Below are 16,136 nucleotides of genomic sequence, written 5' to 3' on the forward strand. Positions count from 1 at the left end.
GTTTTAAAGAAGAATCTAGAATATTTAAGAGTTGTAAAGAAATGAAGGAAGATCGCTAGAATGAGTATTCTAGAGAGAAAAGTCTAGAAATGTTCTAGAAAATGTAGTTTTAAAATTAGATAGTTAAAAGACCATTCTAGAATATAGTAGAAAATCCCTTAGCTAGATTCTTCCATCACCACCTATAAATAGAGGTGGTTCATTTGTGTTGTAACCAACCAAGTTAGAAAGCAAGTAAGTAAGAAAACAACAAAGTAAGCAAGCAAAAGAGCAAACAACAAGTTAGTGAGAAATAAGAGAGAATTGTCAGAGTGTGAGTGCAAGAAATATTGTGTCTAAGAATAGTAAGCCCGAAGCGGGTCCTTACTTTGCAAAAATAAAATTCAAATTATGAGATAGTAATTGTGCCCGTCTCCAAATTCTTAATTCATTTCAAGAACTCATTCTCAATTGCTACACTGAGAACAAACATGATGATCTGTTTTTGATCTTCTAACTTTTTGTTGCTTGAGCATATGTTGGTGATGTGGTGTTTGATCCACCGATGATATCCCATAACTCTTGGGCAAGAAAGTAATATTGCATTCTTGTGCTCCATGATCCGTAGTTGTTTGCATTGAGCTTCTAAGCGCATTAAAAGTGATTGCAAAATCCGTCATTTGATAAGTGCCTCGTGATTTATAGTCTCCAATAGTAGGTTGTAGGATCTCCTTTCCTTTGAGTTGCTATCTTCCTTTATCCACCAGGCTCTGAATAAGTGGTACCAAAGCTTAGTGGATAATAAAGAAAGGTAGTAACTCAAAGGAAAGGAGATCCTACAAGGTACTATTGGAGACTAAAAATCACGAGACACTTATCAAATAACGGATTTTGCAAGCACTCTCAATAGCATTGAGAAGCTCAACGTAAACAACTATGGATCATGAAGCACGAGAATACAATATTACTTTATCAACCATGAATTATAGGATATCATTAGTGGATCATACACCACACCTTCAACAGATGTTGAAGCAGCAAAAAAATGAAAGGTCAAAGCTTGAAAGGCTATGTTTGTTCTCAGTTTAACAATTGATGATGAGTTCTTGCAACGAATTAAGAATGCCAAGACATCCAAAGGATCTGAGGACACTAGCGACAATTTTCACAAAGAAAATGAGTGTGCTTACAAAGGTTTGAAAATGAGCTTTGTTAATGTTACAACAAAATATGACGATCAGTCAATACTTTTAAAAGGTAAAATCTCTATCTAATGTGTTAAAATAAGTATTGTAAATAATTAGCTGGTTAGTGAGTTTGTTAAGTCAGTTAGAGGTTGTTTAATTACTGCTGATTAGTTAGACATTGTATATAAATAGTGACTCATTGTGTATGATGAACGAAGTCGGTTAAATCAATTCACTGTTATATTCCCCTTTCTTCTTCCCTCTTTCTGCAAACTGCTCTCAAATGGATAACATTCAACATGGTATCAGAGCCTCAGGCAATTACAGAGATCTAGCTAATACATATAGCACAAATTCCGCTGCAAAATTGGAAGAACAGTTGAACGCCGACCTTAGATTTTTTCTGCAAATCAGCTCACCGGAGAAGATCAAAGAATGGTGAATATAGTCGAGTCATCGGAGGAGCAAAATACTCCAAATCGAGAGCAAATTCACAAGTTTACTAACATTCATCCCAGAAATCCTCTGTACCTTCATCCGTCTGATACTCCAAGTAGCATTTTAGTCTCTCAACATCTTACTGGTATTGAAAACTATACTGGTTGGAGTAATTCTATGAAAGTAGCACTTTTAGCAAAAAATAAAATTGGATTCATTGATGGAAAGTGTCGCAAGGTTGATTACAAAGGAGATCTAGAACATGAGTGGGAGAGGTGTAATGCCTTTGTATTATCGTGGATTACCAATTCAGTTTCGAAAGAACTGGCAAATGGATTGATGTTTTCATCCAATGCACATAGTGTATGGAAGAATCTAAATGAGAGATTTGATAAAAGAAATTTGACTAGAATATATCAACTGCATCGTGAAATCAGCACCATGAGTCAAGGCACCTTTACTGTTTCTAAATATTATTCTAGATTGAGAAACCTTTGGGACGAATATGTGTCACTAGTTCCTTTACCAGCATGTGAATGTGACAAATATAGAGTTTATGCAGAACATATGGAGAGACAAAAACTTATGCAGTTTTAATGGGACTTAGTGATAGCTTCGCTCAGTCGAGAAGCCAGATTCTTATGACTATTCCTAGTCCAAGCTTGAATCAAGCTTACAATATGATAATGCAAGATGAGAGCCAAAAAATATAGTCTAGCTTGATATCTAACTGTGTGTTGCCTTTGAAAAAATTGGATGTTCATGATACTACTATTTTAGCTTCAATACAAAGCAACAAATTCCAACCAGACACAGGAGGATTATACTGTGATCACTGTCATCTAAGAAACCATACAAGAGCTAATTGTTATAGGTTGATTGGCTATCCACAAAATTACAAGTTCTAAAGGAAGAATGGTGTTGATGATAGGGCTATAGGGGACATAACTATGCTAATAATAGGGTGTAGAATTCTGAGGGTAATAGAAGAGCTCAGGTCAATAATGTGAATTGTGTTGAAGGCCTTGATATGGGAAGAAACCCTGTCCCTGACATTCCACATTTTCAGCCTGCACCATGTTTTACTACTGATCAATACAATCATTTGATGAAATTAATTGATAAAGAATCTTCATCACAAGAGCCTGTTGCCAACATGGCAGGTATACATCATAACCTTTCCTCAACATTTAGTACATTCAATGCTTGTTTTCCTACAGGTGATGATGCAACTCCTTGGATTGTGGACACTGGAGCCACTCATCATATGGTCTCTAGTTTGGATACACTACTTCATCCAACTCTTGTTCCTTCAAACTCTAACCAAGTACATTTGCCAAATGGTCAAACCACCCTAGTCACTCACACTGGATCTGCTTCACTTTTTGCCAATACTGAAGTGAAAAATGTCCTTTATCTTCCTTATTTTACTTACAATCTATTATGCATTTCCAAACTCACAAAGGAATTGAATTGTTGTGTCTGTTTCTATACTGATTTCTGTCTTTTTCAGGACCTCTGCAATGGCAAGGTGAGGGGGATTGGTAAGGAAGCAGGAGGTCTCTACATACTTCCATCCACCAAGAAACCATCACCTGCCACTGTACTCCAACATTCTTCTGCATTACATGCATCATCTTTTTTACCAGATGTAGCTTCCATCTGGCATCAAAGACTTGGTCATGCTCCTAATACTGTACTGCAGAAGATTGCATCTCTGAAGCCTCATATGCAGAGTTCAGTTTTTTCTTCTTGTCCTAGATGTCCTCTTGTAAGACAAACTAGACTCCCTTTTCCCTCTAGTACTAAGAAAATTGTATCCCCTTTTGAACTACTTCACATGGATGTTTGGGGACCTTATACGCAATGCACTTATAATGGTCATAGATTTTTCCTTACTATTGTTGATGACTATTCTAGAATGACTTGGATTTTCCTGTTAAGATTCAAAAGTGAAGTTGTTACTTTTATTACAGCTTTCTTAACTCTCATTAAAACTCAATTTTCAGCTTCTGTCAAAACAATTAGGTCTGATAATGGTCTTGAATTTGTCAACAACTAATGCAACAATCTTTTTTCTTCTCTTGGTATAATTCATCAAACCACTTGTGTCCATACTCCTCAGCAAAATGGCATTGCTGAAAGAAAGCACAGACATCTCCTTGAGATAGCACGAGCCCTCAGATTTCAGGCTCATGTGCCCTTAAAGTTTTGGGGAGAATGTGTACTTACTGCCACCTTTCTCATCAATCGACTTCCCTCTTCTGTTTTGGGGGGCAAATCACCTTATGAACTCTTTCACAACAAAGTTCCCCTACTAAATCATTTGAAAGTGTTTGGATGCCTTTGTTATGCCACAAACACAGCTCAGTCAGATAAATTATCTCCCAAAGCCATTCCCTCTGTGTTCATGGGTTACTCTGACACTCAGAAGGGCTACAAACTATATAACATTGCTTCAGGTTCTTTCTTTGTCAGTAGGGGTGTTTCTTTCAGGGAATCTATTTTTCCCTTCAAACATCCTAAATACACTTTTTTAGATTCTGCACCTCCCTCTCATACCTGTTTCTTTCCTCCTTTACAGTCTGCTTTTCCACTTTCCACTGATGATTACTTCCCCACTCATGCTTCATCTCCTACTTCCACCAGTCTTTCACCACCTTCCTTATTACCTGATATAATTTCGGCTCCTTCTACTTCCATTTCTCCTCCTCATGTCATTCCTCAGAGAAGGTCATCTAGATCAGTCAAACCTCCTATATGGCACACTGATTATGTCACCACCTCCAAAATTCCTTATCCCATTTCATCTTCTATTTCCTATACCACTGTCAACTCTTCCTATCAATCCTATCTTTCAGCTGTTTCTTCTTCTGTTTCTGAGCCTTCCTCTTTTGAACAAGCTGCCCAACATAGTGGTTGGATCCAAGCTATGGACCAAGAAATTCAAGCTCTCGGTGATAACCATGCTTGGGAGATTGTTGATTTGCTTGCATGTAAGATTCCTATTGGATGTAAATAGGTGTACAAAGTTAAGTACAAGGCTGATGGAAGTGTCGAAAGGCTCAAGGCCAGACTTGTGACTAAAGGATTCACCCAACAAGAGGGACTTGATTATCATGATACATTCTCTCCTATTGTAAAGATGGTGATTGTAAGATGTGTCATTGCCTTAGCTACTCAGTTTAATTGGTCCTTTTTACAGATGAATGTATACAATGCCTTTCTCCAAGGTGACCTCTTTGAAGAAGTTTATATGACTCTACCACTTGGTTTCGACAGCCAGGGGGAGACTTAAGGTTTGCAGGTTGCTAAAATCATTATATGGCTTGAAGCAAGCCAACAGACAGTGGAATTTGAAACTCACCACTACACTTACACAATCAGGCTTTACTCAAAGTAAATTGGAAAATTCATTGTTTACAAAAAGAGATGTTACTGGTGGCATTGTGATCATACTTGTATATGTAGATGATCTTTTGATTACTAGAAATAATGAAGGATTGATTCAAGAGGCCAAAGATATTTGGCATTGAGTTTGCAAGATCCAAGAGTGGAATATTGATGAATCAAAGGAGATATGCTTTAGAATTGGTGTCAAAATGTGGTCTAGCTGGAGGAAAAGGAACCACAACTCCTCTTGAATAGAATCAGAAACTCACAAGTCGGGAATATGTTCATTGTTTCAACATTACAAATGATGAAGAATTAGAGGACAAAAGAGTGTATCAAAGGCTAATTAGGAGATTATTGTATTTAGCTATGACAAGGCCTGACATTTCCTTTGTTGTACAACATCTAAGTCAGTTCATGCATGCTCCTAAAAAATTACATTATGATGCAGCATTACATGTGGTGAGATACATTAAAAATCAGCCTGGTTTGGGATTGTTGATGAGCAGTAAGAAATCAGGAAAGACCAATGTTTTTTGTGATGCAGACTGGACATCCTGTTTGTTGTCCAGAAAATCGGTGACAGGTTTTGGGATCAAACTTAGTGAATCTCTGATATCATGGAAATCAAAAAAACAAAGCACAGTTTCAAGAAGCTCAGCAGAGGCAGAGTACAGGAGTATGACAACAATAGTGGCAGAACTGGTTTGGCTGCAAGGTTTACTGCAGGAACTTGGAACACAAGTTGAATTGCCTATGGAACTGCACTGTGACAATAAAGTTGCAATGCAAATTGCCTCCAATCCCATGTATCATGAACGTACAAAGCACATAAAGATAGATTGTCACTTTATTAGAGAAAGGTTACAAGAAGGCCTGATCAAGACAAAATATGTGGCAAGTAAGAAGCAGATGACAAATATTTTCACCAAAGCACTTGGAAAACAACTACATATTGATATGTTGTTCAAGTTGGGAATGCTAGACATATTCCATCACCCAACTTGATGGGGAGTGTTAAATTAGCTGGTTAGTGAGTTTGTTCAGTCAGTTAGAGGTTGTTTAATTACTGCTGATTAGTTAGACATTGTATATAAATAGTGACTCATTGTGTATGATGAACGAAGTCGGTTAAATCAATTCACTGTTATATTCCCCTTTCTTCTTCCCTCTTTTTGCAAACTGCTCTCAAATGGCTAGATGATAACATTCAACATAATGAAATATCAAAATTAGATCCAGAAAATGCTATCACGAAAACAAGAATGAGAAGAATAATTTTTCATGGTCTAAGTCTGGAGTACAAAGGCATAATTATAGCTACACGGGAGTGGGCCACAAAACCAATTTTATCTGAGTTGGATTTTTTTTTTTGGCAAATGAAGAAGGCTTATAGAAGTCATTATCAAGTTTTCTTAAGGATGAAGATAAGTCATAATTCAGCAAAACACAATACTATAAAAAAGAAAAGTGGAGAGAAGCTCACGTTCATGGAGAGACCAAAAAAATCAACATCAAAATAGTCAACGACAAAACAAGCAGACGAAATGCTTCAACAACAGTCAAATAGAGAAGTTATACGATTGTGGAAAGAAATAACACTACGCGAGAGACTACTGATACAAGAGAGGTGAAGGTAACGTAGATATTTTTTCCCAAAAGAAGTAGAAGGAGGTGGAGGAGGAGCACGAGAGGAGGAGAAGAAGAAGAAGAGCAGGTTGACCCATAATATTAAAATAAGTTATTGGAGTTTATCACTCTAAATTCATAATTATTATTCTTTAAAGAAATAAAAACTACCCTAAAAGGTGTTGGGCTGATGCATATTCAATGAAGAGGACGACCTTCTGGTAAACAATTTTTCAAGTGTGTGTTTTATTGTTGCATATATACAATGTAACTCAATTTTGTCTCAAATGAGATTAGATAAGAAGTGTAAGTTTTAAAGTTGACCAATCTGAGTGTTTTGAAGTTTGAAGGACGGGGGTTGGGGGGTGGGACAAGATTTTAATTTACACTATTAATCAATGATAATAAGGGGTGAGAAATTAATTGATGAGTGATTATTAGTTAGCAAGTTAGTTGGTGATTACAGGATGTTGATTTTAGCAAATTATTCTCGTAGCCTTCTAGTCAGTTAGCATCGACTTTAACTATTGTTATTTTAATATCACATTATGATTCGAGTTTTGATATATTGGTATGAGTAATTAAATATTAGGTGTATTGTATTATACGAATGACATTAGATTTATGATATGGAGATATATGAACTCAATCCTAGGTTTGAAACTTAGGAACTTGATTATAGATTTGGGTGAGTTTTGGGTTTAGCCTAGACATATAGAAATATGAGTATTGTTAGTTTTGAAATCTTATTGTGGTTATTTATTTAAATAGATTGCACTGATTTGGAAGCCCAATGAAAAGGGAAGACTCAAGTCCCAGAGTGATTGTTCAATTATTTGAGGCAAGTGAATTTCTCAATCCTTGTTAAGTGTATAGAATCGTGTATTTCCTTGTGGTATGTGTTGGGTAGTAATGAGAATTGATGATGAGTTGACTTGTCCATATTGAATAATTCTAAGGATGAAAAGTTAATAAAAGGCAGTGTGATTAATTATTGGTGTGTAATGTGTTGAGAATGGTTTGAAAGACTTATTGATTCATTGTTGATGTTGTATCATGATTGTGTTGTTGTGAATTGTGCATTGTTATTTTTATTTTTTTGGGCTCTTGGCCCATTTTATTATATTTTAATAAATAAGGAAAAGTATATACATGAGTGGATCCAAAAATGACCTGGTCCAGAAACTCAAAACTTGGAACTAATAAAAACAAAATGGAAGGTCAGCTGAAAAGACACAATTTGCAGCTGAAAAGTAGAAATTTCATGAACACCATCTCAATACGTCCGATCAGCCATTGATGTGTCTATCAAAGCTCAAGGTAGCTGGAGAGCCATCACTGGAGAGACCCCAATTCCTGATCCTTCTTCTATTGTGAGTGTATGCTTTTCCCCATCAAACAAGAGAAAAAAAAAATCACCAGGAGCAAATTTCTGAGTTGTAGGAATCGTTCAACAACTCTCGTCTGTTTTATCTTATTCACTTCACCACACGTACCAGGTAATTCTTCTATGCTATCATTTCATTCACTTTGCCGCATCTACCAGTTCTTAATCTTGATAATGACTAAGCCACATAAATCCCCTTAACTTCTGGTTCCTCATCAGCTTAGCTTAGAGATGTGCAGCTCGATTAGCAACTTCAAATGAAACCACTAGAACCACCAAGGTATTCCTCTCATCTTTAGAACAAATTAAGTTTTTAATAGCACCATCTTAAGACGAAAATTGTAATTGACAGATGAAATGTGAATGCACACTAAGTATTTAGACAAGAATAAATTCTACCAGTAACTCATGTGTCTTGGCACCATACCATTTCAACACCTCAAGCTGTCACCAGGTGCATAATACTTACCAATCGAATATATTTCAGACATCATAAGCATAATGGTAACTATTCTCTCGTTCGAATACATTGTGCTTATTACTAACTCGAACTACATTGGCAAAGTATGATGATATGCTAGACTTACCTGTTTGTCTAATTCCGATCTTGCTTTTCTAACTTGAAATTGAGATTGATAGACCTTATGTTGGACTTTCCTGCAATGAATTGTATTTTATTGAACCTACCTATATAAGTTGTATAGATTCAATTCATTTGTCTTCTTTTTATGTGAGGAGTTCCGCTTTTATCCAAGTTTAGGATTCTTCGTCCTTCCATAGGAATGTCTTGAAAATGGCTAAAGTGAATATCACCTGCAAAATAAAAAACTAGGTTAGGAAAATAATCCTCAAGAGTATTTCCTTCTTGAAAGGTGTGTTGTACACGCGCTGATAAGGATCTTCTCAAGTAGTTAATGGAATTGACCTCCAAAGTCACACTTCAAGGGACATTCCACCCTCCTTCCAAAATTTGTACCATGGCCATAGAATCTGTTTCAATAATGACATGTGATAACAGATGCTCCTTACAAAAAAAAACCCTTCTCTAATAGCCCTTGCTTCAGCTACCAGATTATAGGTATTATGTATTTTGAAACCTTTCGCCACAACTAATGAACCAGAGTAACCCTAATACAAAAGACTGCAGAACTAGGTCTTGGATTACCCTTAGATGCTTCATCAGTATTACATTTCATCCAATTAATAGGGGGAGGAATCCATCTCACAATATTAATGTTATAGGAATTATTGTGCCTTTGTAACTCAGTAATTATATCCGGCCAATTGTTTCTTCCAAAATCTCTTTTGAATCTGATTTTAATCACCTTCAGAATATGTCATTAATCTCCCAAATAACCTTATTTTCTAAGAATGCCCCACTATGTAAAATAGTGTTTCTTCTCTTCCACTGGCACCACAAAATGACAATGGGCACAACTTGAAAAATCAATTGAATTCTATAGCTACCTTCTGAAGACCACCACCTTCTCATAGTCTATTTCAAATTAAGCATAGGTCCTAGGAGATCAGCAACTCTGAAATAATGATTCCAAATTATGGCAGCAACCTCACCTGTTAGAAAAAGATGTTCTATAGTCTCCTCTACTGAATATAACAACACCTGCAATTCTGAGATATGGTAGGATTCCAAAAGTGCATTAAACTTGCAACTGGAACTTTACCATTCTAAATTCTCCAAGCTAGAAAGGATAATTTGAATGGTAATCCTTTAATCCATAATAGTTTCAAGTCCTCATTCTTCTCAACTTTTTGTCTTAACAACTCCCAAGTACTTTTAACACTAAACTTCCCTGTACTCGATTTAGTCCACTAAGGTTTATCACCTTGATCACTTGGCTGCACAAAAAAACATGTTAAGCTTGATATGCTCCATAATAAACTCAGGTGAAACATCTTGTAAAGCATCAAAATCTCAACCCTCTTCTGTGAAGAACTCTCCAGTGTCTCTCATAGGATGACAAGTATGCACATTAAAATGGTGCAAGTATAAGGGACCAAGATTGGTCCAGTTATCATACCAAATATTAGAAGTACCCCCTCTAGGTTCCCACCACAAGTACTGTTCTAAATCCTTTCTATTCTCCAACATGTGTTTCCAAACCTGAGAACCCCCTTTACATTGTACCAAAGAAGGAATTTGTTTTTTACAATATTTATTCCATAAGAAGTTAGACCATAAAGAATTTTGAGTCCTAAATATCCATCACAGTTTAGCATACATGGCCTTAGAAGCATCAAACATAGATCTGAATCCTAGTCCTCCTTGTTTTGGCAAACAAACGTTAACCCATTTAGCCCAATGCTTACTTCTAGTAGATTCCTTATTACTCCAAAAAAATTTATCAAATATCTTATGCAATTCTTTAATAACACATTTAGAAGGAGTGATAGCAAAGAGAACATAAATGGGGATACTTTGAAGAACACTAGTAAGAAAAACTTTTTTACCACCAAATGAGAGCATATTTCCTTTCCATGCTTGTAGTTTCCTCTTACTCTATCAAATAGCTTTGTATAGTGTTCTTTCCTTTTTCTCGAGTATGTGATAGGACAACCTAAATACTTCATAGGAAAAAAGCCTTTACTCATTTATGTACATTGTTCCACATGAGATGAAATCCCAACAGCTACGGTGCAAATAGTAAAAACTCTTCTCTTTGTTCACCTTTTGACCATATTGCCTCTCATAGTCCTGTAAGACAGTCATAATTTTCTCCAAAGAATATTCATGAGATGAAGAGAAAATAATTGTATCATCTGCATATGCTAAATGATTAAGATTACTACTCCACTTAGGCATCCCATATCCTACAAATTGAGAATCATCAAATAAGGAAATAAGAGCTCTGGATAGAACCTCTGCTAATAAAATAAAAAGGGTTGGTGATAGAGGATCTCCCTGCTTCACTCCCCTAGTAGAGTGAAAAAACCCGTAAGACTGGCCATTCAACAATACTGAGTAGTAATTATTAGAAATTGGCCTCCAAACCATATCTACAAATTTGTCAGAGAAACTCATCTTCCTTAGAACCTTCATAAGGAAAAACCATGATACTCTATCATATGCTTTAGCCACGTCTAGCTTCATGACAACATTATCAGGCTTTCCTCTTTTGGTGATGTATGTTATCAACTCTCGAGCTAGGAGGACATTTTCAATAATACTTCTCCCTTTGACAAAATTGGACTGATTAGAAGAGATCAAATTAGGAAGAATATTCTCAAGTCTATCATGAATGATTCTAGAAAGAATCTTATTAACAAAATTACTTAAGCTAATAGGTCTCATATCTGAGAAGGATTGAACATTATCCTTCTTAGGTATGAGGACCAAATTATTATGTGTAGTAGATTTTGGAAGAGCGTTACCAACAAAGAACTCCTGCACCATTCTTGTGATGTCTGAACCTACAATATCCCAGCAAACTTAATAGAGTCTGCTCGTAAGACCATCAGGACCACTAGAACTATCACTGTTAAGTTTGAACACAACATTCTTCACCTCTTCACCATCTGGAATGACCCCCAAAGTTGTATTCTCTTCATCATATATTAATTTTGGAATATGAGATAGTAAAGGAAAACAAGTAACATCCCTTTCTTGCTTAAATTGATTCTGAAAATGCATTACTACTTCAGCTACTATATCTTCTTCCTCCTCTAACCATGAACCCTGAGAGTTTTGAATTCTAGCTACTTTCATTTTTTGTCTCCTTCCTTTAACCAAACTATGAAAGAATTTGGTGTTCTTATCCCCACTTTCAAACCAATCATAACCAGCTTTTTGTTGCCAATACATTTCTTCTAAATGAAGATATTTATTATATTCAACTTTGGCTCTCTACTTTAATATTTCTATTCTCACCCATGGGATTTTCCCTAAATAATTTCTCCTTAATTCATGCTATCTCTTCTCTAATGATGAGTTGTTGAAATATGTTCCCAAATGTTTCCTTGCTTCAAATGGAAAGGGCCCTTTTTACCTTCTTAATCTTCCTCTTAAAATCTAAAAAAAGGATTAGAAGAGGTAGTACAATCCTAATTCAACCTAACCACATCTTTGAAAGTTTCATGCTCTGTCCAAAATTTTAGAAACTTAAAAGGTTTCCTTTTATTGTTAATTTTGTCTTCACAAGTAAGAAGCATGGGGGCATGATCAGATCCTGTTCTTGACAAGTGTTCAACCTCCAAATGAGAAAACATTTTCTGAAAGTCACTGTTTACCACAATTTTGTCCAACTTCTCAAAAATACAATCATTGCCGGACCTACCACCCCACCAGGTAAATGGACTTCCCTTAAACTGCACTTGGGAAAGATTGCAAGACTCTATACAAGTCTTAATAATCAGCAGCCACAATAGGTAGACCCCCAATCTTTTCTTCCCTATATACTGAGTACAACATTGAAGTCACCTCCAATTAACCATGGTCGATCCATTCCACCAAATAGTTGATATAAATCATTCCAAAACTCTAGTCTTTGGGTACTATCACACTTAGCATATATAAAAGTTGCATAAAAGCTAAGTGTTGAATTCTGATCAATCAACAGAACAGTGAGTTGTTGTTCTGTATTATTCACTACGGTAACATCAAAGCCATGATTAGTGAGCACCCATATCTTTCCATTGATGTTATGAGTTATCATAGACGTTCTTAGTCTCCTTTTATATCTATTGGTGCATGTAACAGGCTGAAAAGGCTCCAAAAGAGTAACTAATGCGAACTTGTGAAAGTTATGTAACATTTGTACTCTTTGAAATGCATGTTGAGACCTGACTGATCTAATATTCCATATTAGAGCCTTCATTTATATTTTTAATATTGGGATATAACCTGTCTTCTTGGTTGGACTCAAAGAGGTTGGGCTAATTTGCTATCACCTTGTTTCATGCCATTTCTAGCTGACTTAACAGACTTCATTACCCTTGGAGAAATATCTGCATCATTATAAATCTGCTCTTCATTTAATTCTAAAATTGTAGCACAATCAATCCCCTTAATCTCTACTAGATCCTCTGGCTCTGAATTTGCATCCTTATGAATTAGAATGTCATGCAAAATACTATTTGGTGAATCAGAATGGACCCTCACTACTTGGTATTCATCCTACTGCAATGTTGTGGGTACTACCACTACTGTCATATTATCACCCATCACAATTTCATGATTTTTCCTCATTGTAACAGTAGTACTATTGCTGCTACCCTAAACTGCAACTGCTATATTCTCACTATTAACACTTTTGGAGAATTTAGTCATATTGGATTCATGTTGTTGTTCAGTACTAGTATGCTCTATACCATGTTTCTCTGGATTATTGTAATTGTATCTGGGGAATCACATGATATCACTACATTATCCATGTCTTCATTTTGCTCATCATCAATAGTATCTATCTCTCCATGCTTCTCTGGACTTTTAACATTCCAATTGGAAGAAGTCGTAGCTAAATCTACAATTTGCATTTCTTCTTCTTTCTGATTTCTATGCTTCTCATTACATTTATTCATGTCCAATCTATTTTTCCCGTCTTCTATGTTATGTGATTTTTCACCATTGCTCCTTACTTTGCTTCTTTGAGATACTTCTTGCTCATCTAATACAGGCTCCTTACTTATCTTAGTAGACTTATTACCATCGCTCTTTGCAGAGCCACTAATTGTATGAGTAGCATACTGTTGATCATCACCTTGTCTTTATCCGAATGCTTTTGTGACCACTCCTTGGTTGAACTTATGTCTTTTACCCTTTTATCTTGAGATGGGTTCTCTTTATCCCTTGTATCAGTATTTTCTATAACATTAGTGTTTGAAGTACTGGTGTATGTCATTGTGTTCTCATCTTGGGCAAGAGCCTCAAATTTGTTCTCCACCACGGTGGTTAACTGAGGTGAGATATTCATTTTTCCCCTTTTATCCCTCACCACCTTCAATTACCAGGGTCCCCTACTACTTCCCACTTGAAAGTATTATGGCTCTTCCTTTTTGAAGTTTTTGACCCTTTGCAGTTTGCGGCGCTTGTTTGAATTGTGCTTTGTCCTGCATCTGTTGCGTATTTTTCTCTCCAATACTCCTGTAATTGATCACTTTACAATTCTCTTTGTTATGCCCTTGCATCTTGCATTCAACACAGTATTTAGGGACATAATCATACTGAATTACAATCATATTAGTCCTTATTCTCCCGTCTCCACATTCTCTATGTTCATTTGTACAACTTTAGGAAAAGAACCTTTAAGATCTACCAATACCTTCACACGTGCACAACTAAGCCTTGTCTTGTTTATAGTTGCTTGATCTAGATGAATAGGTTTTCCTACTGCCGACGCTAGGGAGAAAAGACATTCTTTGACAAAGAACGTGCGTAATAAGTTTGGAAAAGATATTCATGCCATAGCCATTGATGTTTCTTCATTAACCCTAAATCTAGAGTCATAGATCAGAGTATGCATCAGATACGAGTACCCATCCTTAGACGTGATATAGAAAGCTCCCTTAGAGATAAGGCTAACAAAATCTTCATGTAGGGCCAAACGAATAAGAATGTGTTTACTCAGAAATAAGCCAATCTGACACCCTCATTTCACCTTACATTGGCTAGGAATGATTTTCCTTAATTCTTCAGACCACTCATATGTGAACTTCCCAATCACTGCATATTGGAAGTCTTCAATGTGGTTCATTCTTTCTACTTCTTCCTCCGTCCATTTTACTTGAGGAATTCCCCCTACCAAACTGATATCCCTTCGTAAGGATTCATAATCATGTGAATTTTTCTCCTCTTTCACATCATAGAATCAACATAAGATTTCTCAAGAGGCAGATTAGGGATTATGGAATCAGTACTAGTGCTCGGAAAGGGAGGGAAATTATCTTTTGATAGCTGCAAACCAGCCCCCGGAGGGATCTAGCCTTTGGTACAGTGGTAATGGATGTTCATTTTTGTGTATTGTTATAGAAATGGTCATCTCCTCATTATTTATGTTAACATGTCATTTGCATTGGTTCGAAGACTTAGTTGTGAAAAGTGTTATGAATTGAGGAAGAATAAGAAATTAAAGAGGATGTACCATTTTGAGGGACGTGTCGCGCGTCGCGATGACTATTATGATTCGAGGGATGTGTCGCACGCCGCGAAGGATTCTATTATCGAGGGTCGTGTCACACGCCGCGACGGATGCATGGACATATATGTCCCCCATTGGTCCCAGACTGAGAGACAGCGGGTGTATATTATTAGGTCAGACATGCATCACTATACTTGACATTGCATTGCATGTCTTTATCATTTGTGAACTTGTGAGTGCCTTTCAGTGGAACTTGTATATGATGAACTTGATCCTATGTATTTCTGATCTGTAATCGTTAGAATGTTGTAATTAAGTTGTGTGCTATGAAATTATGAATTGTTGGGTTGGGCCATGTTATAGTTATGGAGGTTCGGTTGGGGTGGTAGGATTACCCGTATTCTATATTCTTAACTTGTATTTAGGAGTTCACTTGCTGAGTACCGTGTGGTTTGGTACTCACTCCTTGCTTCTACATTTGTGTAGGTTATGAGCTCGGATCTTCATGCTTATCTTCTTGTCTAAAGCTTCCTATGAAGATTTGTAAGGTAGCTGATTGTTTTCTTAACAGACCTTTTCACTCCTATTTATGATTTTGTCCTACTTTAGAGACAACATCATTTGAGACTTTTTTATTTCTTTCATATCTATTGTAATACATTACAGACTTGTACACGTGACAACCAAGTTTTGGGGTATATTTAAGGTAATTATGAATTTCCGAATTATTTTATACTATTAGACTTTTATGCTCGCTTTACTTTCGCATTGATCGTATATTTGAGTTTTAGGCTGACTTGTCTTTGTGGGATAAAAGGAGTGTCATCACATCCATTTTTGGGTCGTGAAAAAATGGTATTAGAGTGCAGATTCATAGGTCTCGTGCATGTACAAGCCAAGTCTAGTAGAGTCTCGAAGATCGACGCGGAGACGTCTATACTTACCTCCCTCATATAGACCTTACTTGCTTTCATTAATATAAATAAAATGTAGTTTGACAAATCTGCCCTTTTCTAATATTAAATTCTTTCA

Source organism: Solanum verrucosum, unplaced genomic scaffold (genome assembly GCF_900185275.1).
Source record: "Solanum verrucosum unplaced genomic scaffold, falcon-dt-bn FXZP01000474.1, whole genome shotgun sequence".
NCBI classification, from domain to species: domain Eukaryota; kingdom Viridiplantae; phylum Streptophyta; class Magnoliopsida; order Solanales; family Solanaceae; genus Solanum; species Solanum verrucosum.